Genomic DNA, 25,353 nt, shown 5'->3' on the forward strand with positions numbered 1-25,353 from the left:
TAACCCCCCTACTGCAAGCGCACCTGACCTGGGCGCGGGACGAACACGAAGGCCGCGGGACTTCCACCTCTCTCACGCTCGGCTCCGGCCGCCTCGCCTCTCCCCCCTCCGCGCTCGCCCACGCGCTCGACCCATCTGGGCTGGGGCACGCAGCACACTCACTCGTCGGCTTAGGGACCCCCCTGTCTCGAAACGCCGACACTATTATTATCACTATCTAAGGCACAACATACATCACAACATTTTTATAAACATACATATTCAAATGTATATTCACACATCGACCAAATCATACGAACCGTAAACCACTAATCTCTAACTCGAAACCATCATGCGCTTACTTCCCAATTCATGAACGTATATATGTTTATCATACGAACCGAGTATTTCAATAATTATCCTAAAACAACTAACTCCATTACACACTTGTATCACAACCCTATTTGATTTACTTGGAGTGTCCGCTTGAAATCGTGAGCACAATCATACACTATATGTGAAGCCGAATTTATCAAACGCACAATACGCAGTGTCTCGACTCGACTTAATAATATAGAGAAAGCGACGACTACTTTGGCATGTCACCACCTTTCTATATAAACCAAAACAATTTCTACTATCGACTAAGAGTTCTAAGTATTAAATACATTATTACTTTCCACGCGCAAATAAACCTCAATTTAACACCAGTGACACCGATGGATTTTTTTACTAAACCCATCATGCGCATAACCTCGTCTCGCATACAACCATATGGTGGCGTGCACTCGAGACACTTCGATCATCGGAGCGTAACCACTAGTATATGAACTCCGACACTCAAGTCTTAACAATTCATCCTCTATGCAAACTAGCATTTTCTAAACTTCTTGTCACATCAATAAATATACTCTCGGTATAATCACGAATCACAACACATTGCATAGAACAATTATACTTTTCACATAAACACATATTGACGCATTTCCCAAAACATAATCCGCATTTTGTAACTTAGTTTTTCGCATCAAACAACGCATTGCATATTTTCCTATCAAATATATATAAAAATATCCGAGTTCTTTTCTACTTTAGTTTCTTCTTTACACGCGTCCATTCATACAATTATACTTTCACGCACATGTTCATGTCATCGACTAAATCGTAAATAAAACAAAAGCAACCTGGCCGGATCGGTGAGTCGCATGTGCTGTCCACCGGCTCGCATTGCGTCGCATAGGCATAGCACGAGACGCGACATCGACGGAGGACTGCGATTAACACACACATTTAAATGTACATTTTATTGATTTGGTACTTAGAGAATAGAGGGGTACGGGACAACGAGGAGCTCACCGCGGATTGACGGCATTGTGACGGGGACTGTGCAGATCGACGGCGAAGCGAGACGCGGAGACGTCGGGGTTGCATGGATCGACGACACGGCTGCTCTCGACGAACACTCGCGCAAGTGACACGGCATGGGGGCAGTAGCGTGCACTGAGGGGCATTTCGTCGAGCAGACCGAGTGAAGAGGAGAGTGGCTTGGGGCTTGCTGTTGTGGTTAGCATGGTGCGTAGAGCACCACCATGGCTACGTATTGGGGAACTGATGCACGAGCTGCTGCTCGGATTCAGATGGGGCGGACAGCGAGGTAGAGCATGCCGGCAACGGTGCGCAGAGCGCGCCATGAGGGGAAACGCAGGGGCAAGTGACCATGGGGATATCAGCAGGGGAGCCATCGACGAGATGGAGGATGGGACTAGCTCGACACTGCTACAGCACGCCATAGGGAGCAGGAGCGATGAGGGAGATGCAGGGGACCCAGGCGCCATGGCTATCCGCAAGACAAGGGGAGGCTGGAGCGGACCTTGGGTGCGGCATTGGAGGATCTCCTTGCGCGCACTGGACTAGAGGAGGGCCCGCGCCATGGGAGAAGGTCGTGGCCTAGAGGTTAAAGACAAAACCGAGCAGGGAAATGGAGGCTAGGGGAGGAAGAGCTGTTGCTCCCCTGCGCCATGGATCCGATGGGGAAGGGGCGTCTGAACCATGGGAGCTCGACCATGGAGGAGAGGGGTCGCCGGACCTGGGGGCATCGCCGGAGAGCAGCACCATGGGGAAACGGCCTTCCCTGCGGCATGTGCTCAATGGAATAGGGTGCGCTGGTGAAGGAATGGAGCAGAGGGTGCTCGAAGCTAGACCGGATAGAGCTCCGGGTGCCTAGAGTCCGTCGGCCATCGAGGTCAGAGCACTACGCGCCCAGCGCACCAGGGGCAGGGGCAGGATGGTTGGCGGCCATGGGGAGGCAAGCTCGAGGAAATCCACGGCGAGGGGATTGCCGGACTTGGGGCAAGAAATTCTGGGCGAGCAGGGATAGGGCGAATTGGATCCGGCCTGGAGTTGGACGGCGTGGGGGAGAAGTTCCTGCGCCTAGGAATGGAGGGGGAAGGGATTTGCGTGCGCTATGGCAGAGCTCCGAGCGGGGAGGAGAAAGGAGAGGGGTCGGACGCCATGGAGGCTCTGCTCCTGCTGGGGGAGAAGGGCTCCCTGCTGCCAAACGCCGTGGAGAATGGGGGCTCGGTAGAGAGAGGAGCAGGGGGCGTCGAGGAAGAAGACAGGGTGATGCTTCTGCGCTAAGGACAGAGGGAGGAGGAAGAACTACGGTTGCAGGTGGATTTAACGTGACGCTGCAGGCAACCCATTGGTCAGGATTGGGCGGCGAGCCGCAGTGGCCAAGCCAGCGGTGGCCGGGCACTGGCCATGGGCGACGGTGGCAGACTTTCTGTACCCCACGGTGGCACTGCCGACTGTGGCGTGCGGGCACGAGAGAGAAAAAGGGATGGATGTTGGCGTATAGTGGATGGGGCTGGCCGCCGGCGTGCGCGAGAAAACAGAGAGAGAGAGAGAGTGGTGTTGTATTTGAGGAGGGGCTGATTACTTAGGAGCTAAGTAATCTTTATTTTATTTCTCTGAGACAAGAGCTCCCGTATGAGTTGTTTATCAAGACGGTGACAATTTATGGGTTGGAGAGGAATGGTCATATGTTAGCCGATTCGCACAACGCTCACTCGTTGGCTGAGACCGACGCAGGGAACGGAGCGAGCTGACATACGGATGAACGAGAGGCCACAGAATAAAATGAACCGAAACATTTTATTTGGGTGTCGCTTGGAAATTAAATTCTCGCACACAAGTAGAAATAAAATGAATGGAGATCGATCGGATTCGGATTCGTTATCGAAATAAAATGAGTCGGGTTAATAAAAATCATTGCCGATGTTGATTTTCGAATTTAGATTGAACACAGGGATTTTTAGCCGAGTTAGATAAAATTAATTAGGTGCCAACACGTGGAGTATTCTGTTTGAGAGCACGGACTCGGATTAATTTTTGGACACAGATCGAACATCGAGAAATTGGATTCGGATACAGCTCGACTAGCAACTGTCGAGCGCTTGATTAAATGAGCTTTAGACGAGATTTATAAATCGAGATGGATTATCGAGTTCGCATTCATGCCGAGAAATAAAAGTTTTAACAGGCTCCAAATTTGGCTGTTCTTGAGATCGAATAATTCCAAACTTGGTGAAACATTCATGAGTAACTTGATGAATGGAGATAGATGTGATCGAGAAATAGAAATTTTCACTGAGCATTCGAGATTAGGATAAATCTCCCGATATAACGTGAAATAGACACCTGGGGTGTCACACCGACGCCCAATCCTGGCCATTCATCCTTGATCTAATGGCCCGGGTGCTCGGATAACGGTTCGCTCGGTTCGTTGGACCAGGACCGTTGATCCGAGATCCGGTGGCCAGAGTGCCTCGTGCCCCCTGCACGCCGCTGTCCCATGGGCCCCGCGTGTCAGCGTCTCCCTCCGCACTGAGCCCCACCTATCAGGCGTCCTTGTCCGTGCGCTAGCTCGCCTGCTCGCCAGATCTAATCCTAGCCGTCGATTTGAGATCCAACGGCTGAAAGGACCCGATACCCCTTCGGTTTGCAGTTTTGTAAAAAGAACCCTCGGTTCCCAGGTAATAGAACCCGTCGTCCCTAGTGTTTGCAGCTGAGCCCCTATGATTTTGCAGAGAGAACCCTGACAATATATTTAATCACAAAAATGGGTCTAGCTTAGTATTTTAAATTTCAAAACTTTTTTATTTCATATCTTTTGCATATTAACTCCAAATTGGGTGGTTCAAATTGCAAAATGTGCACAAAATTATTCTCTTTCTATTTAAAATATTACCTTTCATTGTCAGCATATCTGAATTTTATGTCTAGGCTATAGTTTGATTTAAAGTGATGAAGAGTTTAATAAAAGGAAAATAAAAAGGAAATAACAATGAATAGTTAAGTCGAACCCTCAGCCGCGCTCACCCGAGCCCCTACTGCCCCGGCCGAGCCTCTGACTTCCGTGCGACGCTAAGCCCCCGTCATTCGCGTCTCGGCCGAGCTCTGTTGTTCCTGCGCCGAGCCCCTATCCATGTCCATGTCGTGCCCTGTTCCTCGCCGTTCGTCTAAGGTCGAAGACAACCCAAATTTGGATTTATTTTTGAAATCGCGTTTTGAGTTAATTTATGAATTTTGTAAATTATTGTTGTAATATTGGAATGTTGTGATTGAAATTCATGTGTATGTGAATTATTGGGTACATATGCATGAATTGTTATTAGTCATGTTATTTGTTTACAATTATTTTAGAATATTGGATTAGAAAGAAGAATGACAAAAATTTAGTAGACATGTGTTAGTAGAAAAAATAGTAGATAGATGATTTCATAATTAATTATGTTTACGATGAATTCTAGACTTTATGTAGAAGTGATAAGCATAAGTTCATTTAGGCTCACTAAATAAACAATGGAAATTTTCTGAATACGGAATTAGCAAGTGATATAGAATTCATAATAATGCAAGTATTATAGTTTAATCAGTGGTTTAATGTATTATTAAATGTTTTGACCTCTGATTATTATAATGACATTTTTTTATAAAGAAAGGATAAAACTAAAAGGATATCATTATTCATAATAGAAATAATTAATTGGTAATTTATTTCTATAAAGTTGGCTAAGTCATTACATCTAAGCTATGTTAGGTAAAATAATTTCGTAGTCGCATGTCCATATAAGTTTCACCAGTGACAATCCAAAGTAGAGATGTTAGTGGATCAATAAAATGAATATGAATTAGGTTTTATTTTAGGCACTACTTATAAGTATAGTTTGTGTGGTATATGCTTGTTACGAATGTTATCCATGTAATGGTGTATGTTTAATTATTTGGTAAACGTTTTCTTTTGTATGTACGATATGCGAATCTATATTAGAAGCTCACTGCGTGGTAGAAGAACCGAGTACGTTCGAAGACGACCCACAGGACACATTTGAGCAAGGCAAGTGGATTCTTCCTCTACATTTCTCTTTGTACCCAAGTAATGCATATAATAATGTTTACTTTTCGGATATTTGCATAATTTTATGGGATTTACCTAAATAGGATTTCCTAGAATTACCAACCCCACTCCTTGATTACCCTGGGATAAATACTATGCTTAGCAATTTGTGCTACTTCTCAACTTGATAACTATGATGTCACTCTTTAATGATACTATGGTTCCAGAAATGAAATTTGTATTATGATGTTAACCCGATGGTTAAACAAGATCATTTCATATTAAATGGAACATGGAGTGACCACCCAGGATAACAGTGCAACCACGAGTGCTACAATGGCTCTAGCTTTGGTAATTAGCTCTATAGACTTAGTGCTTAGCAACCCTACCTGAAAGATGGGCAAGAGGGGGCAGCAGTGGTTTGGTGGCAGCTCATGTTAACATGGGGTGGTAGTCTTGGCTAAGTTACCTCGCCTAGAGGGCCATCAATACTGACGTGGAAACCTTAGCAGGTGACTTTGTACTAAGGATATTTTGTGAAAGCCTCATAATGAATTCCTAGCCATTCACCTCGACAGTGTTTATGGGTCCGTACAACCCAGGCTAGATGGGATATATGGTTTGTGGGTAAAGTTGTACCTCCTCTATAGAGTGTAAAACTGATATGTCAGTCGTGCTCACGGTTAAAAGCAACCTGGACCCTCACATGATAATTGAACTTAAAGATGGAAACTAAATCATGATCTGATGATTTATAAATGGTTTGCTTAAGTGATTTTACTTAAGTGTTTTTGATATATTCATGTACTTATATTTAATTGGGAATTTTGAGATACTCTTACAATTAGTAAGTTAAGTGTTGTTAATAAAATATTGACCAACTAAAATGCTTACCGCTTATCCATAGCCTACCTTGTTAAACTTGCATTACTCCTCCCACTTGCTGAGCCCCGACCATAAGTGAGCTCACCCCTTGCTAATATTTTGATTAGAGGGTGATGAAGAAGACTTTACCGAAAATGTTGACGAGTATTAAGTCTAACGATGTGCCAGTCATCTTCTTGTGGAAGATCGCCCATGTTTTATCCGCTATACTTTGATGATGATACTATTTAAGACACTTATGTATGGATGATGTAATAAAGTTACTCTACTCTATTTATGCCTTTATTGTATTATCTTTTGATATATTACGCTTGTGATGTCAACATATGTGTGGAAAATGGATCCTGGCACACATATGCTATGCATTCGGTTTTGCCCCCAAGACCTGCTGTGACAGAAGTGGTATCAAAGGTATGCTGACTCTAGGTCGTTAGACTAGTTAGAAATAGAAAGCCTAGTCTATTAAAAATATAGTTATTTTGCTCTTACAAATTATTTTATTAATCTTGCCTCCTTAAAATTCAACTAAGTTGACATTTTCTCTTGTAGATGGTGCATACTATCCAGATCACCCGTGTGAACACCAACTATATCCCTCTGCCACAACAAGTTCCTGTCTATTTAGTGGTAGTAGAGGAAGTCCCTGTGGATCTTCACCACCTTCGTGTGGAGAATGAAGTGATTCTAGAGGACAGCTCAGAGGAGATTTTGGAAGCGCCCACCATGTTGTCAGAGTCACAAACCTTTGCAGCTGGAGCTTCATCTTCAGTATCGCCAGCACCAGTAGCTCAAGCTCCGGCTCCTGGAGGCGAGAATCCAGATGATTTTGGTGATGGTGGAGAAGATGAAGAAGAAGAAGAAGAAAATAACAACGAAGAAGCCAACGATGAGCAGGAGGACAACTTTGTTGGGATATGGCCTATCACTAAGCATTACACTTCAATGTTCGAGACGAGACACTTCCCAAACCTGCTACAGGATCTACTGCATGCGCTAGGAACCTACGTCCGACCTCTATATGACACAAGGCGAGTGTCTGAGCCTCCTCGGGCTTGCTACTACATCACTCGTGTGCATATTAGGGTGATGGATGCAGGAGATAGATGTTTCAGGACTCTATCAGCCCATGAGTCTCTAACGCCACTATCTACCTACGCTACTTCGGTCAGCAATGTTGCTAGCAGAGCTCTGTGGTCTCTTAGCCACACTTATCGGCAGCAGCTGCACGACAAGAGGTACAGACATCTTCCTCTATGTCTTCGTGGAGAAAGCCAGACCAGTGTTGTTCCAGGTGAAGCTGGAGAAGATTGCCTCAACTCCCTTGTAGGTGTTGTGGCAGGTCTTAACACTGACCTGGACAGCACTACCCTGGATTTCTCAAGGGATCCATGGAGAACATGAAGAAGCACATGCCAGGATTGCAGCCCTCGAAGCTCAGCTCGAAGGAAGTAATTCACCCGAAGCCCAAGTCTTTGTCATAGCTGTGTCCCCGCCCCGCAAGAGGATTCGCTATGGAGTCCCAGGATCTATCACCAGGCTACTCTAGATTTATAAGCCATGTTGTAATAATGAAACTTAAGAAAAAGGAATTCGTATCCCTCACTCGAGGAGGCATGTCTGTCAGCGAATACCGAGATCATTTCACCCAACTTTCTCACTATGCACCAGAGGAAGTTGACACAGATGAGAAGCGCCAAGAGCAATTCTTAAAAGGTTTGATCATACCATTGAACTATCAGTTACAAAGTTAGAGTTTCCCCAATTTCCAGACTCTACTCAATAAGGCAATTTGCCTAGAAAGCAAAAGAAGAGAATTATCTGATCACAAGAGAAAATTCCAAGGACAGTCTAGCAAAAACACCCAACAAAACAACTCTCAAGGTTCTTAGTTTCGCTTAGGAAATCAGAGTGGAAATAATAACTATCAAGTGCAATGCTCTGGACAGCAGGGACAGAGAAACAACCAATACCAAAAACAACAGAGGAACAACTCTCAGACCGGTCAAAGGTCTAGTGGTTACCAACAAAATCGTCAAGGAAGCGTCATGAACACACCGGCCAGAAATAACAATACAACTACTCCAGTCCAACCTAGTGGATGTTTCAAATGTGGTGAACTTGGTTATTATGCCAACAATTGCCCTAAGCACAACCCACATACACCCCAGAGCAACAACAGTCAAAGAGTTGATCAAAATACACATGCTCATGGTACTGCACAGAACAAGACTCCGCAGAACCAGAGTAAGGGAAGAATTAATCATGTGACAGCAGAAACAGTTCCTGAGGATGCCGACGTGGTGTATGGTATGTTCCTTATTAACTCCATACCCACATCAGTTTTATTTGATTCTGGATCATCTCACTCCTTCGTAATAAAGTCATTTGTGGAAAAGCATAAAATATCAAACTATCCTTTGAAGAGGAAACTACTAATTAGATCACTAAGAGGTGAACTTAAAGCCACTCACTCATGCCCTCAGACTAAGCTTGAGATTAGAGGAATAAGCTTTCTAGTAGAGCTGATAATCTTGGAATCGAGTGGAATCGATGTGATACTTGGAATAGACTACTTAACCAAGTATCATGGAGTAATATCTTGTGCTAAGAGGACGGTTACATTAACCAGTCCGCATGGAGAAAGAATTGAAGTCAATGTTAGTATGTCCACAGAAGCAGAAGCCATGGTAAATCAATTGGAGGAGAAATCTTTGGAACACATCAGAATAGTGTGTGAATACCTAGACGTATTCACGGAGGAATTACCAGGTATGCCACTTGATCGTGATATAGAGTTTTCTATTGAATTATTAGCCAGAACTGCACCTATTTCAAAAATACCTTATAGAATGGATGTCAATGATCTAGTCTAACTGAAGAAACAAATAGAATAATTACTAGAAAAATGTTTTATTCGCCTAAGTTTGTCTCCTTGGGGAGCCCCAGTTCTATTTGTGAATAAGAAAGATGGTTTGAGAAGAATGTGTTGATAGGATCACGATGCCCAACAGGGGGTGAATTGGGCTTCTCTAAAATTTCACAAATTTAAACCTAAGCAAGAGCCCAACTTCACCCAACTACTAGCAATAAATAAATACTACTAGAAAAACAACAACCCTAAGTCATTGCTTCAAATACTTGCTAAGCAATGGAACAAAGTGAAATGCTCAAAGTAAATGTGAAATGTAAAGCAAGGGTAAGAAGACTCGTCCAATTTTTTACCGAGGTATCGAAGAGTCGGCACTCTTCCACAGTGCACCGGACAATGAAGAGTGATTGTCCGGTGCACACCGAACAGTATGGTGTGATCGCTAAAATTCATCTTCGCGAACTCGTCGCTCTCGGGTTTCTCGGGGGCAGAGGCGCTGCCTGGCCCCACAGTTAGAGGGTGCACCGGACAGTCCGGTGCCCCTAAGATAGCAAACCCAAATTCTATTCCTTAGGTTTTTCTAAACCGTTTTCGTTCTAACTTGTGAGTGTGTTATAGAGTGACACCTAGCACTAGATGTGAGTGTGAATATGCACCAACACTACACTAGAAATATCTTGGTCAAACTACTCATCGACAACCCCTCTTTATAGTAAGGCTAAAATAAAAATAGAAGACCTAATTCTATACCAAGTGTCCACAACTCCTTTGACAATCAGAATATGAAGACATTCATCTTTTGATTCGCCTTTTTCGGTCGTCGCTTCAAGTTCTCATCAGAGGGAATGTTTTCACCGTTGCAACGCAACTTCCTATAATGCGACCTAACTTACCATTCGATCTACAAAACACACGTTAGTCACATATAATCTTATGTTGTCATTAATCACTAAAACCAACCAGGGGCCTAGATGCTTTCAATCTCCCCCTTTTTAGTGATTGATGACAACCCTACAAGAGTGTGAGAGTAGTTTGTTCGTTTTTTCTGTCAATAGAGAAGATGGTTAGTGATACTCATCAAATTTCACAGAAAAAATCGTGCAATATAATAGTAAGTATAAGCGCATACACAACATAAGTTTCTTGTTCATACAAGTATGAAATGAAATCCATGAACAAGAACAGAACGACTGGTGACAACATCATAGGTGAAAACATAATACACACACAATCATTAACAAACATCGAGAGCATATCACAAAGTTTGTGAATTAAACATCATACAAAAGTGGAGCTAGTACAGAGAGTATCATGCATATAGATTACACCAAAAGATCAAGAGCTCTCTCAAATAACTCCCTAACTCCCCTAGCTCTCACAACTCACATCTCTCCCCCTTTAGCGTCAAACACCAAAAGGATAACCCAAACCTACATCCTAGAAGAAGGAGGAGGAGGTGAAGGCGCATCAGGTCGCGGTCGAGGCAGAAGAGCAAACACGAGCTGAGTATCTGAGTCAGTCTCGGATCAAGGATCTATAGTAGAGGCTAGAGCTGGTGCTGACTCTGACGCTAGCTGCGGTGCAGGATCTACCGGAGCTGGAGCAGTCACAGAAACAACCACGCCAGCAGTGGTAATAGCAGACGCTGGTGGCACTGGTGGCTGAGCGGTGACAGGTCCGACGACCTGGGTCGAGAAGTCCAGAGTGACTGGCCTGAGCGGAGAGATGGACGGACCAAAAAAGTGGAGCTGGGGTCCGGACTAAATGGCTGGCACAACTGCAGCCTGAAGAGCTGGAGGAGGAGCAGACTACACTGGAGAGATCGGAACACCAGTGTGCTGGAGAATATGAGTCATGAACACTCGGTGCTCTACCCTGTCTGCTAGAAGTTGTTGCTGTAGAGTGTCCAGGTGGTCCTGAATAGTCTGGAACATCGATAGCATCCGCTCAGACAACTACTACTGAATAGCTGCCTGCCTGGCCTGCTCTGCGGCCAAATGAACCTGCTGCTGAGTGAGTGACTAGAGAATGGCAGCTAGAGCGGGGTCAATCGCTGGAGTTGCAGCACTGGAGCTACTAGCCTCGTGATCACGGGAACGAGGTGGCATAGGAGGTGGCGATGGAATCCCTAGATCCTCATCATCATCGGAAGAAGTATGAGCAACCGCACCCTGATCCTCAAACTGTCTGATGGCCTCATCCTCAACCCTGATATCTGATGCTGGAGCTAGAGCTAAAGTTGTGACCTCAGGAGCTAGGCGATAGAAGCCGAACTGCAGTCTAGAGACCTCGAGTGTGTCCTGGAACCGAGGAGGCCGAATCAGTTGAGCAAATATGGGTCAGAGATAGCGAGCGTAAGGCAGCTGACGCTGAGCCTGAAGACCATCCAAAATTGTGTCCTCAATCTCATAAATCAGAAAATCGACCACGTCAAACTCAGAGTGTGAGATCAAGGCACCGAGTAGCCAAAGCTTGATGAGTGGTGGAATCTCTGTATCCCATCCTAGGTAGCAAGGTACGCCTCATGAGCTCATATAGGAACTTTGTTGCTGGAGTGAAATCTGCTAGAGAACGTCGCGACCCATCTATGAATGGAGGTCGACACAGGGTGGCGACGTGAGCAGTGGTAGGGGCAACTTCGCCGTGAGGGCGACGAGGAGGATCTGATGTGCCTTAGCACAAGTTGTGGAGCCTTGTTGATGACTTAGGAAATCCAAACAGCTCTCAAATCTGAGTAGAATGAAAGGTCTCATCCTCTCACTCAAACCTAAACCTCATCCACTGATTATCTGGGTCTATCCATACTGTGGCATAGAAGACTCTGACCCACTCCTCAATATATCTACCGCTGAAGGTCAGAAGAGAGTGTAAACCTGGCAGATATGTGATGTGACCCTCTGACACTACACCGGCTACTGAAAGTAAGGCAGGGAGATCCAAATGCTAGTGTGCTCTCAAGGCAATCTGAGCAGACAATTGTGCCCTAAAGAAGGACTCCTGGGTCCTGGTGCTGAGGAGTGGCGCATCTGTTGGGTCCCTCTGAGCTGGCAAACAAGAATCCATAGGTACATGTCTGAACCGACGTACCCGGGCAGCTATGGCTCGCTGAAGATCAAGCAGGCGAGTATCAGCAGCAAGAGATCACACCTCAGTCTCGTCACGCTCCTAGAAGCGAGATGGAGGAATAAGTGGAGTGGAAGTGGGAGCGGGAGCAGTGGAAGCTGGAGTGGTGGAGGTGGTGGAAGCAGCGGGAGTAGTGGACGACTTGAGAGTGACAGGAGCTCGCGAAGTGGGAGGTGGAGTGGAGACTGGGTCGGAAGGAGTGGAGCGAGCAGTGGAGGAGCGAGTCCGAGACTCGAGGCAACGGACTCGGAAGGCGATCTAATCAGAAGAAATATGTAACTGGCCTCCCTGCTCTGCCTGATTTGTTGGTGCTGCTACTGCAAGCGTTGCACGAGCGGCTCTGTCCAGATGCCTCTTCTTTCTGCCCTCTTGCTGCTCAAGGTAGACAGTCCTGCCCATGACCTGTCTGAAGGGCGAGGAGGGTCTCCTCGTCATCTCCTCCCCCTGATGGTGTGATATTCTTCATCCTCACCATCCCGATCTAACTGCTGCAAGATAAGGAGAAAAGATAAGCGAGAGTAGAGAGCAGTAGGTAAGGCCTGAATAGAGTGTGATAGCTACCTAGGAACTTCTCGAGAAAGAGGAACCAGGCAGGACAGGAGTCGCGTAGGCGAGTAGGTGAAAGCACTGAAATGACAAAAGAGGTGAGCATATATTAGTCACATAGTCATAGGTATATGAAATATGAATAAATACATGCACAGAGAGTTATGACACAAAAATGGAGTGATTTGGAGAAATAGAGGTCAAACGGCGCGAGAACGGCGTTTGAACGGTGAATTGGGCCATAGAGGGTTTGAAATTCGAAATGAGGCATGAAATGACTTGGAATTGAGTCGATACTTCAAGGATAGGTATATAAGTATGAAAATGAGTGAAGTGAGTGCTTGGTTTAAAGTTTGGCAGAGGAAAAACATTTTTGGCACTCAGCTCGAAACAGATCACTATAAAGGTGAAGAGGTAGTGAAACATGTGTCTAGAATATCGGATAGGCATGAAGTTTGGCGTGAGAGGTACTGGTTGTAGCTGGAGTGTGCTGGAAAAAGTTGGGGTCGATTTGAGCTATTTTGACTGGTTTGGGCATTTCACTGAGCACTTGGTGCGCGGAGTTTTGAATAGGTGGAGAAATGCCCATTTGAGGGTTGGAAACCTCCCAACGGGAGAGGATAACCTGCAGGGAAGTTCTAGGAATACATGAGGACATTCACTCACACATGGATTCATGAATTTCACAGAGATTTGAAGATTTTGCAAAAGGGTGGGAGTGAGAGAGGCAGAGAGCTTCACTGCAGAGATCAGTCAGAGAGAGAGAGGAGAGGGGATCTGCTCACCAGGGGAAGGGAGAAATTAAGCCCGAGAGGGGGTAGCTCGACAGAGCTTGACGGCGGTGATGGCCGACGGGAGAGCCCAGGGCGGCGCCAAGAGAGCCAGAGAAAGAGGAAGAGACCGCGCGGGGAAATAATGCCTGGGCTCGACCTCGAGCGGAGAAAGTTTTTTTAAAAACGCACCATGGGCACATCGGACAGTGTACAACGCCTATCCGGTGAACCACCGGACAGGGCAGCATAGTGGCAGATCCACGCGCGCCCAGCCGATGCACCGGACATTGCACAATGCAGTGTCCAGTGCACACCGGACTATCTGGTGAGCCCAGACAGAGAGAATTTTGAATTTTCTAGGAAATTTTGAACTAAACCAAATCCTAACTTATAAGCACACAAAAGAACACCTGTTGGGACAGGTATTGGTACCCTCACATATTCTCTCATATTTTTCCAAAATATTGTGCCATAGGCTAGATAGTTTTTTAGAGAAAATAGGGAAATGGTAAGCTTTTGCCTTTGGGTATTGCACTAGAGGTTTCATGTATGAATTGAGTTATGAATACTCCCCCTAAGTGCAATACCACATGCATATCTCAAAAACCAATAATTGAATTGTAAATGAAATTTAAGTACCAAAATCTTAAAAGCTAGAACTTGTTAGGTTTGAGCCCGAGTTAAGCTTTTTCACTCGCTTTGTTGGCGGTTATCTCAACTAGGTTAGACAAGCCCTTGATGCAATACAAGAAATTTAAATATGCAATGCAAGCTTGACATCACCATTTTATGATTTAAGAAAAATTTCTGAGATGAAGAATATTTAGCTCATTCCTCAACATACAAAAGCGGGTTTTGTCTAAAGGCTTTATGAAAATATCCGCTAATTGATCTGCCGATCTCACTCCTTCTAAGATTATATCTCCTTTAACAACATGATCTCAAAGGAAGTGATGATGATTATCAATGTGCTTGGTGCGAAAGTGTTGTACAAGATTATTAGCAATTTTAACAACACTCTCATTATCCAACAACAAAGGTACCTTTTCTAGAACTACACCATAGTCTAGAAGAGTTTGTTTCATATAAAGAATTTGTGTGCAACAAGCACCCGTGGCAATGTATTCACTTCGGCGGTTGATAAGGCAGCACTGTTTTGCTTTTTAAAGGTCCATGAAACTAGTGATCTCCCAAGCAAATGGCATCCTCCGAATGTACTTTTCCTATCAATTTTGCAACCAGCGTAATCAGAATCGGAATAGCCAATTAAATCAAAAGTAGCTCCTTTAGGATACCAAATACCAATGCTTGGGGTGTGCTTAAGATACCTAAGAATTCTTTTAACAGCGCGAAAATGAGCTTTCTTAGGATTTGCTTGAAATCGAGCACACATATAGACACTAAACATGATATCAGGCCTAGATGCAGTAAGATACAATAAACTACCAATCATAGAACGGTAGAGAGTTTGATCAACCTGGTTACCTCCCTCATCTAGGTCGAGATGTTCATTAGTAGGCATGGGTGTCTTGATTGGTTTGCACTTCTCCATTTTGAATCTCTTCAACAAGTATTTGGTGTACTTCTCTGGTGAGAGGAAGTTCACATCTTTCATTTGCTTGACTTGGAAGCTGAGGAAGAAGGTTAGCTCACCAATCATTGACATCTTGAACTCCTTCAACATCAACTCACCAAATTCCTTGCAATGACAATCATTTGTCGAGCCAAAGATTATATCATCAACATAAACTTGATAAATGAAAATATCACTGTTATGATTCTTTGTGAATAGAGTGGTGTCGACGGTCCCGATCTTGAAGCCCTTCTCAATGAGGAAGTCGCAAAGACACTCATACCAAGCCCTTGGAGCTTGCTTTAGACCATATAGCGTCTTGGACAACCTGTAAGCATGATTAGGATATCTAGGGTCTTCAAACCCAGGTGGTTGCACAACATATACTAGTTCATTTATGAAGCCATTTAAAAATGCACTTTTTACATCTGTTTGGTAAAGTTTTATGTCATAGCAGGATGCATATGCAAGAAGGATAGGATGGCTTCAAGTCGAGCAACCAGTGCAAAGGTCTCTCCAAAATATAAACCTTCAACTTGAGAGAACCCCTTTGCAACAAGCCTTGCCTTGTTCCACACAATTACACTTTGATCATCTTGTTTGTTTCGGAACACCCACTTTGTTCCAATGACTCTTGCATCTTGTGGAGGCTTCTCCAGGGTCCAAACTTGATTTTGGGTGAAGTTGTTTAATTCTTCATGCATGGCATTTAACCAGTCCGGATCCTGTAGCGCCTCATCTATACATGTAGGCTCAACATAAGAAACAAAAGATTGATGCTCAATAAACGAAGCATATATCTGAGAACGAGTAATAACCCCTTGTGAAGGACTCCCAATGATAAGATCTTATGGATGTGCTTGTAGTAGTGATGAGTTCCTCTTGTCAACTACTTGGGAAGAAGATCTTGGAGCACCAACATCTTCAGCTTGTACCCTTGCTTGTTCATGAGAGACAAATGTATCTTCATTTTCATGCCTCTCATATTTTCATCATCATGTGGTACATTTGATGAAGAAGGCATGTCGATATTTTGCACTTCTTCATCTTCTTTTGGTTTGATGGCTCCAATTGGCATATTCTTCATGACTTCCCTAAGTGGTTCATTACCTACATCATCAAGATTTTCAAGGGCTCCTTGGGAGCCATTAGTCTCATCAAATTCCACATCATATGTTTCTTCCACCATGCCAGTGGAATGATTAAATACTCGATATGCTTTGGATTTTGATGAATAACCAAGTAAGAAACCAATGTCACAACGTCTTTGAAACTTCCCTAGGCGATGGCATTTCTTGTAGATGTAGCATTTGCATCCAAACACCCAGAAGAAGGAGACATCTGGCTTTTCCCATTTAGCAGTTCATAGGAAGTCTTCTCAAGTAGCTGGTGAGGAAATAGTTTGTTTGATGCATAGCATGCAGTGTTGACAGCTTCAGCCCAAAATCTCTCCGGTGTGTTATACTCATCAATCATTGTCCTTGCAAGAGTGATCAAAGTTCTGTTCTTTCTTTCGATAACTCCATTTTGTTGAGGTTTATATGTTGCAGAAACTTCATGCTTGATCCTAATTTCATCACAATACTCATGAATATTGGTGTTGTCAAATTCCTTTCCATTGTCACTCCTTATTTTCTTGATTTTGCAGTCAAATTCATTTTGAGCCTTCTTGGCAAATTTCTTAAATATTGATGCAACCTCAGACTTACCATGAAAAAAGAACACCCAAGTATATCTTGAAAAATCATCAACAATTACCAAACAATAGAAATTGCCACCGGCACTAGCATAAGTTGTTGGTCCAAATAGAACCATATGAAGTAACTCTAGTGGCCTTGATGTTGACATAAAAGCTTTTGTAGGATGAGTGTTAGCAACTTGCTTTCCAGCCTGACATGCACTACAAAGCTTGTCCTTTTCAAATACAACATCCTTCAATCCTCCAACCATGTCTTTCTTTAGAATCTTCTTGAGTGTGCTCATTCCAACAAGTGCAAGCCTTCTATGCCATAGCCATCCAAGAGATGTTTTGGTAAAGAGGCAAGTCCTTAGGTTTGCATCTTCAGAAGAGAAATCCACTAAGTATAGGTTGTTGTATCTAAATCCTTCGAATATCACAGACTCATCATCCATTTTAGACACAACGACCTCTGTAGGAGTGAATAAGCACTGAAGGCCAAGATCACAAAGTTGACCTACTGATAGCAAGTTGAAGCTTAATGGTGCAACCAAGATAACATTTGAAATTGAAAGATCAATTGAAATTGCCACCTTGCCAAGCCTTGAACTTTTCCTTTTGAAATATCCCCAAAAGTGATTTTATCTTGTTCATCAACATCTTCATCTAGTGAGGTGAACATCCGTGGGTTGCCAGTCATATGTTGAGTGCATCCACTATCAATTACCCAATGGCTCCCACCGGTCTTGTAGTTCACCTACATGAACAAACAAATCAAGCTTCAATCTTGAGGCCCTATTTTGCATAGGACCAGTAACTTTCTCAATCAAGGACTTTGCAACCCAAATTTGTCTAGGTCTACTCTTGCTTGGTGGACCTAGAAATATTACTTTGACTTTTCCATTTGCAACTTTTCTTAGTACATAATGAGCATTGAAAGCAAATGGTCTTGAGTGCTTTGGCAAGGGAGTTGGTGGTGTGGTTTCGCAATTGTGGGCAAAATGTCCTTTTCCACACTCATAGCACTTGATTGGCTCAGGAGTCTGTTTTGCCTTGTATTGACTTGTTGCTTTCTTTTGCACAAAAGAATTGTATCCAATACCACTCTTATTATTTTTCATAACAGTGTTCATGAGTAACTCATTTTGAAGGTATTGGCCTTTGTTGAACTTTTGTACACTTGTGGCAAGATGTTCTTTCTCAATCTTAAGTTTCTTGACTTCATCTGTAAGCCTTACATTGTCCACTGCCAACTCATTATTAATATCATTGCTTTCTATGGCAACTTTTCCTCTAGTGGTTGCATCTATCAAGTACTTCTTCAATTTCTGGTTTTCTAGTGTCCTGACTTCAACTTTTTCAATCAATTCATCATGATGATCAACTTGGCTCAAATCATTACATGAGGTTGCCACATCAATCTTAACAACAGGGTTAATAGCCTCATGTGTATTACAAGATAAAAGCTCATTTGCAATAAGAAGATTATCATATCAATTTTAATTTTGTATAATCTTCCTTTACTTTGACAAGTCTATCTTTTAGCTCCCTATTTGCTTCACTTAATTTTTCACATTTATCTTTGGCATCTTTAAGGGAGGTTTTGAGCTTATTTTTGGTGGATGACATAGTTTTATTTTCTTCCTTCATTTCTTCACTAGCTTTAACAACTATATCATACTTGGCAATTAAGAACTCATTTTCATCCTTTAACTTGTCACATTTAGCTTTTCACTTTCTAATGATTTGAGTATATTCTTTTAGTAAGTCATCTAATTCATCATAGGTAGGAGAAGCATACTCGTCATCACTATCACTATCACAATCATCAACAATATCATTTTTAGGTTGTACCTTCCCTTCACCTTTAGCCATGAGGCATAGGTGTGAAGTGGATGAAGGTGATGGTGGTGGTGAAGAAAAATCCCCAATGATGGCGACAACATTTCATCATTTTCTTCTTCACTTGAAGAAGACCCACTTGAAGATTCAATATCAGTGAGCTAGTCACCAACAATATATGCTTTTCCATTTTTCTTTTTATGGAATCTCTTGTGCTTGCCTTGCTATTGAAGAATTTCTTTTCCTTATTCTCATCATCACTCTCATCATCTTTCTTGCCCTTGAACATGTTCTTCTTGGGCTTGTTGCATTGATGATCAAGTTCTCCACAATTATAGAAATCCATCTCGGAGATGGGCTTTCTTTTGCTAGAGAAAAACTTCTTTCTTGAATCAAACTTGATACCTTCTCGATTGAGTTTATTCAACATTTTTGTGGTCTTTCTCATCATCAAGGCAATGTTTGCATCAAGATCATCATCACTTGAGGATTCTTCCTCAACTTGCATTTTGGCCTTCCCTTTCTTTTCTTGGCTAGCTTTGAGAGCCAAATCTTTTCTCTTCGAAGAAGACCCATCCATGTCATTTATGTGCATATACATTTCATGAGCATTGATCTTTCCCAATATTTCAGTTGGTGTAGTAATAGAAAGATCCATTTGATGTAGCACAATGACAATGTGTCCATATTTGTCAATTGGGAGGACACTGAGAATTTTACTCACAACATCTGGTTGTGAAATTTGGGTGAGCCCCAAACCACTGACTTCCTCTACAAGAATGTTAAGTCGTGAGTACATATCATTAGCATTCTCATTTGCAAGCATTTTAAAAGAATTTAATTTTTTCATTGCAATGTGATATCTTTCTTCACGCTCACTTTTAGTTCCTTCATGTAGAGCACAAATATCCAACCACAAACCATGAGCATTTTTGTGATTTCTTACTCTACTGAAAATATCTTTGCAAAGGCCCCTAAAGAGAGTGTTTTTGGCCTTAGCATTCCATTTTTCATAATTATACTCATCACCTACAAGATTTGTGGGATCTCTAGGTTCGGGGAACCCTTGAGAGGCGGCTTCACCAATGTCAATAGCCTCTAGATAAGCTTCCATACAAATTTTCCAATAAGGAAAATCGTCACCATCAAAAACAGGAGGAGGTCCTTCCCCACCAGACATCGGTACTCTAGCGGTTAAGCTAAATTAGGAGCAACTAGGCTCTCATACCAATCGAAAGGATCACGATGCCCAAGAGGGGGTGAATTGGGCTTCTCTAAAATTCCACAAATGTTAAACCTAAGCAAGAGCCCAACTCCACCCAACTACTAGCAATAAATAAATACTACTAGAAAAACAACAACCCTAAGTCATTACTTCAAATACTTACGAAACAATTGAATAAAGTGAAATGCTCAAAGTAAATGCAGAATGTAAAGCAAGGGTAAGAAGACTCCTCCAATTTTTTGTCGAGGTATTGAAGAGTCGGCACTCTTCCCTAGTCCTTGTTGGAGCACCCGCGCAAGGGTATCGCTCCCCCTTGGTCCTCGCAAGAACCAAGTGCTCTCTATGAGATGATCCTTTGCCACTCCGACACGGTGGATCACCCACGACCGCGTACAAACTTGAGCCGGGTCACCAACAAATCCTCTAGGGTGATCACCGTGCTCCAATCGCCACCAAGTCGTCTAGGTGACGCCGATCACCAAGAGTAACAAGCCATAGACTTTCACTTGACCAAGAGAAGCCTAGTGTGTGCTCTAGGTGGCTCTCACGTGCACTGATGAGGTCCTAACACGGGATTATGATTTTCTAATCACCTCACTAGGCTTTGTAACAATGAATGGACTTGAATGTGGGCAGCAAGACTCTAAATGTGGCTGGTGGAGGGGATATAAATGGCCCCAACCACCGAACTAGTCGTTGTTGTAGCTCTCTACGCATGGGCGCACCGGACAGTCCGGTGCGACACCGGTGCGCCAATGGTCCACTCCAACGGCTAGTTCTAACAGTTAGTCGTTGGACTGACAGTGCACCGTACAGTCTGGTGTGACCGCTAAAATTCATCTTCGCAAACTCGTTGCTCTTGGGTTTCTCGAGGGCAGAGGCGCTGCCCCCAGGGCTAGCTGGTCCTACTTTCAAAGGGTGCACCGAACAGTCCGGTGCCCCTAAGATAGCAAAACCAAATTCTATTCCTTATGTTTTTCTAAACTGTTTTTGTTCTAACTTGTGAGTGCGTTATAGAGTGACACCTAGCACTAGATGTGAGTGTGAATATGCACCAACACTACACTAGAAATCTCTTGGTCAAACTACTCATCCACAACCCCTCTTTATAGTACGACTAAAATAAAAATAGAAGACCTAATTCTATACCAAGTGTTCGCAACTCCTTCGACACTCAGAATATGACGACATTCATCTTTTGATTCGCCTTTTTCAGCCGTCACTTCAATTTCTCATTTGAGGGATTGTTTTCACTGTTGCAACGCAACATCCTGTAATGCGACCTAACTTACCGTTTGCTCTGCAAAACACACGTTAGTCACATATAATATTATGATGTCATTAATCACTAAAACCAACCAGGGGCCTAGATGCTTTCATGTGTGTCGACTATAGAAGTTTGAATGAAGAGACAATCAAGAACAAATATCCCTTGCCTCGGATTGAAGTTTTGTTTGATCAGATGAGAGGAGCTAAGGTATTCTCAAAAATAGATCTAAGATCAGGGTATGATCAGTTGAAAATTCGGACTGAAGACGTACCTAAGACAGCCTTTACTACAAGATATGAATTATATGAGTTTTTGGTTATGTCATTTGGATTAACCAATGCACCGACTTACTTTATGAACTTGATGAATAAAGTATTCATGGAATATGTTGACCAGTTTGTGGTTGTGTTCATCGATGACATACTAGTATACTCTTAGAATGAAGAAACACATGAAGGTCATCTGAGACTAGTTCTGCAAAAGCTTCGTGGCAACCAACTATATGCAAAATTTTCAATGTGTGATTTTTGGCTTAAGAAAGTCGCTTTCCTAGGTCATATTGTCATAGATGGAGGAATCAAGGTAGACCCTGGTAAAATAAGTGAAATACTAAATTGGAATCAACCAACAGATGTGTCCAAGATCAGGAGTTTTCTTGGGTTAGCAGGATATTATAGAAGATTTATTGAAGGCTTCTCCAAAATAGTGAAACCCCTTACTTCACTGTTGGAGAAAGGTAAAGAGTTTAAGTGGGATGAAGCATGTCAAAAATGTTTTGACGAATTAAAGGAAAAGCTAACCACTGCACCAGTGTTGATAATGCCTGATATTCACAAAGGATTTGACGTGTATTGCGACGCATCACATCTAGGACTTGGATGTGTATTAATGCAAGAAGAAAAAGTAATAGCTTTGCCTCAAGGTAGTTGCAGAAGCATGAAAAGAATTATCCTATGCATGATCTGGAATTAGCTGCCGTAGTGCACACTTTGAAGATTTGGAGACACTACATGATTGGAAATAAGTGCAAAATGTTTACGGATCACAAAAGCTTGAAATACATATTCACGCGGAAAGAACTCAACCTAAGACAATGAAGATGGCTTGAGTTAATCAAGGATTATGATCTAGATATACAGTATCACCCAGGAAAAGCAAATGTAGTGGCAGATGCTTTGAGTCATAAAGGTCAAGTTAACAATATTACTACCTACTTGATGCCACAAGAATTATGTTGGGAAATGGAACAACTTAACCTTGGTATGCTTAATAATATGGAAGCAACAGTTATGGAAGTGGAATCTACTCTAGAACAGGAGATTCACAAAGTACAGGAATCCGATGAGAAAATCAAGGAAATTAAGACTTAGATTAGTTTGGGTAAAGTCTCAGATTTCACCGAAGATGAACAAGGCATAGTATGGTTTAAACAGAGAATCTGTGTACCAGAAATTGAGCACCTACGCCAACTTATTTTAAGAGAAGCTCGTGATTTGGCTTATTCTATTCACCCTAGAAGTACTAAGGTGTACCAGGATCTGAAGGAAAAGTATCGGTGGTACTGTTTGAAAAGAGATGTAGCTACTTATGTTGCATTATGTGACGTATGTCAACGAGTTAAGGTAGAACATCAAAGACCAGTAGGTTTGCGACAACCTCTTAAAGTACCTAAATGGAAATGGGAAGAAATTTGTCACACTCGGTTTTAGAAGGAAAACTGAATGCGAACCATGTATGTGCCAGGATCAGAAACTCACGTACACAACGATTATATAGTTGGACATCATCACACATCAGACCTGACCCTGCAGTCTTTCAGCATAAGAAAAGATATATAGAAGTCCTCATAACACTGAGCAAATGAGTCTCTTCACTGACTCTCAACACAGCCAAACACAACTTCTCAGATAAAGAGGAAAGTGGAAATAAAAGGTTGCCCAACTATGACTAACTTTATTAATAACTACACCAATTTGCAGGGGACACCCACACTTTGGTGACAATAATTACAAAAAGACAAATCCATCATAGGTTCATCATGACAAACATCGAAACATGTGATAAGCAAACTAACACTAAGACTGACTAAGAGACACTGACTTAAACATTATTACAAACCCTGAGTCTATCGATCTATGGCTCCAAGTCTATCTTGGTCTTGTAGTCAGGGGTGCCATAAGCATGATGACCACGGGGCGGCGAGCGGTAAGGGTGCTGAGTCCCAACACGGGCGAGGAACCATCCTCCTGATGGTGGCGCTCCGCGCGCTCAGCACGCAGTTCTGCAATCTCCGCTCGAGCCTTGCCCAACTTGTCAAGGGCGTGGTCCAGCTCGGTGTTGAGCACAGCGACCAGGTTGACCATGCTGCTCAATCTGGGACTGCCCTCACCAATGGGTGAGACAATCACACCTCTGGTACTGCCGGTCGAACGACGACAGTAGTACTTCAGGTCGAGGCTGTCAGCTACCCCGCTGAACAATGAACAGTATTGGGAAAGCACACGCCGTGCAGCATACTGCATGGCTGCCTCGGCAGTGTCCCGCTCAGTGATAGATTAATGTTCTGAGAAGGCCTCCGCACCCCAGAGATCATCGTTCAGACGGCGCACAAAGCAAGTAGCCTCCCACTGGTCCGGGTATAACCCACGACGATGCTGGTAGACCACATAATGGTACTCGATGGACCAAGTGTGACGGTCGAAGGCCTGACGCAGCAAGGTGTCGAGAGCGTCGTGGAAATGGCAACCGCGAGCGGCGTCATGATTGATGGGTCGGGCGATCCATCCTTTTGGCTCCGGCTCCTCCGAAAGCTCTGTGTTGTGGCTCGAACTGCCACCGTCGTCGTCGTCTCCGTCAGGGTCAACTCCAGCAGGTGGGGTGCCCTATGGTGGTGCAGGGGCACCTCTAGCTGAGGCGCAGGGGAGGGCTACCTCCTAGACTCCACCTCCTGTTGAGGCGAGGGGGAAGAGTCATGCCACTCCTGCTCCTGGCGCCGGCGCTCCTGCTCCTCATGTAGGCGGTGATGCAGCCTCTCTAGGTGGCTCGATTGTCCTATCACCGTGCGGCGCGGTGGGCGCTCTGCAAGGCGAGATGGCAAGAAAGGGATCATCGACTTACGTGCAGTGCATCTAAGACGAGCCATTTACAAAAGACATCGTAAGCATAGGAGTGGGAATAGAACTATATGACCAACAAGTAAACCAAAATCAAAGTGAGATAAAATTTTTGTAAGATGGGTATGTAGATAGAAGTATAACATAGAATTGGTCAAGGTGACCAACTTTTGAAGTGACAACAAAGGCCAATGTGAGAATAAGGGTCTATAGTCCTTAAGGCGACCATTCTAGTTTAACTTAGCGGTCCTACAGTCAGCAAGGCTTAGATACCACTTATGTCACACCCGGTTTTAGAAGGCAAACCGAATGTGAACCATGTACGTGTCAGGATCAGAAACTGACGTACACATCGATTACATAGTTGGACATCATCACACATTGCTCAAAATAATAGCGGAAATAGTACTTTATCACATCAAGATGTCCAAGACATCCACAGAGTCATTAACCGAACATAGTCATAAACGTAATCAAAGTGCGCAATACAAAACGTAGAGATAAGGCCTTCATAGGCAGCTGCTTGGGAGTTTGACACTAACACGACTAGAACTCATCATAGTCCCGAAACTCCTCAAAGTCCTCCATGTTGTCTACATCTCCTCCTGAGCCTGGTTGCAATGGGAACAACCTGGGGTTGGGGGTTTAAAGCAAGGGTGAGTACACATCAACGTACTCAGCAAATGTCCCGTTTGGCTAAAGTGGACTAGATGTATGTGGAGTAGGGTTAAAGCAGTTGCTTTTATTTGGTCAGATATTTATTACTAGTAGTAAGCCAAGTTTTAGTAATAAACTCAATTATTACCCAAAAGTACTCCCTCCAAGAGGAAATACCAGAGATAGAATTATTATCATCATCAGTTACCATCATCATAAGAGTATCCAAAGTTCTTATCAAAGAGGATCCCAAGGCTGCTCTTAACTGTGAGCACGACTGATATACCGGTTTCTAACACTCTGTAGAGGTTGCACACTTTACCCATGAGTCGTGATCCCTTTCCAGTCTGGGTTGTACAGACCCTATCTTCACTACCAAGGTGAATGGCCAGGGATACACTATGTAGCCTTTACAAAGACTC

At 43.5% G+C, this 25,353-nt stretch overlaps 1 non-coding gene across 1 annotated transcript; it reads right to left on the bottom strand.

The window, feature by feature from the left end:
* Nucleotides 1-963: 963 nt before the first annotated feature.
* On the bottom strand, nucleotides 964-2,800 carry LOC103635509 (uncharacterized). The gene is made up of 2 exons (XR_002749078.2): nucleotides 1,336-2,800; nucleotides 964-1,250 (listed from the first exon to the last, which is right to left on the bottom strand). It is a non-coding gene; the product is annotated as an uncharacterized protein (transcript).
* Nucleotides 2,801-25,353: the final 22,553 nt, after the last annotated feature.

The sequence above is a fragment of the Zea mays genome, chromosome 8 (assembly GCF_902167145.1).
Source record: "Zea mays cultivar B73 chromosome 8, Zm-B73-REFERENCE-NAM-5.0, whole genome shotgun sequence".
Taxonomy (NCBI): Eukaryota; Viridiplantae; Streptophyta; class Magnoliopsida; order Poales; family Poaceae; genus Zea; species Zea mays.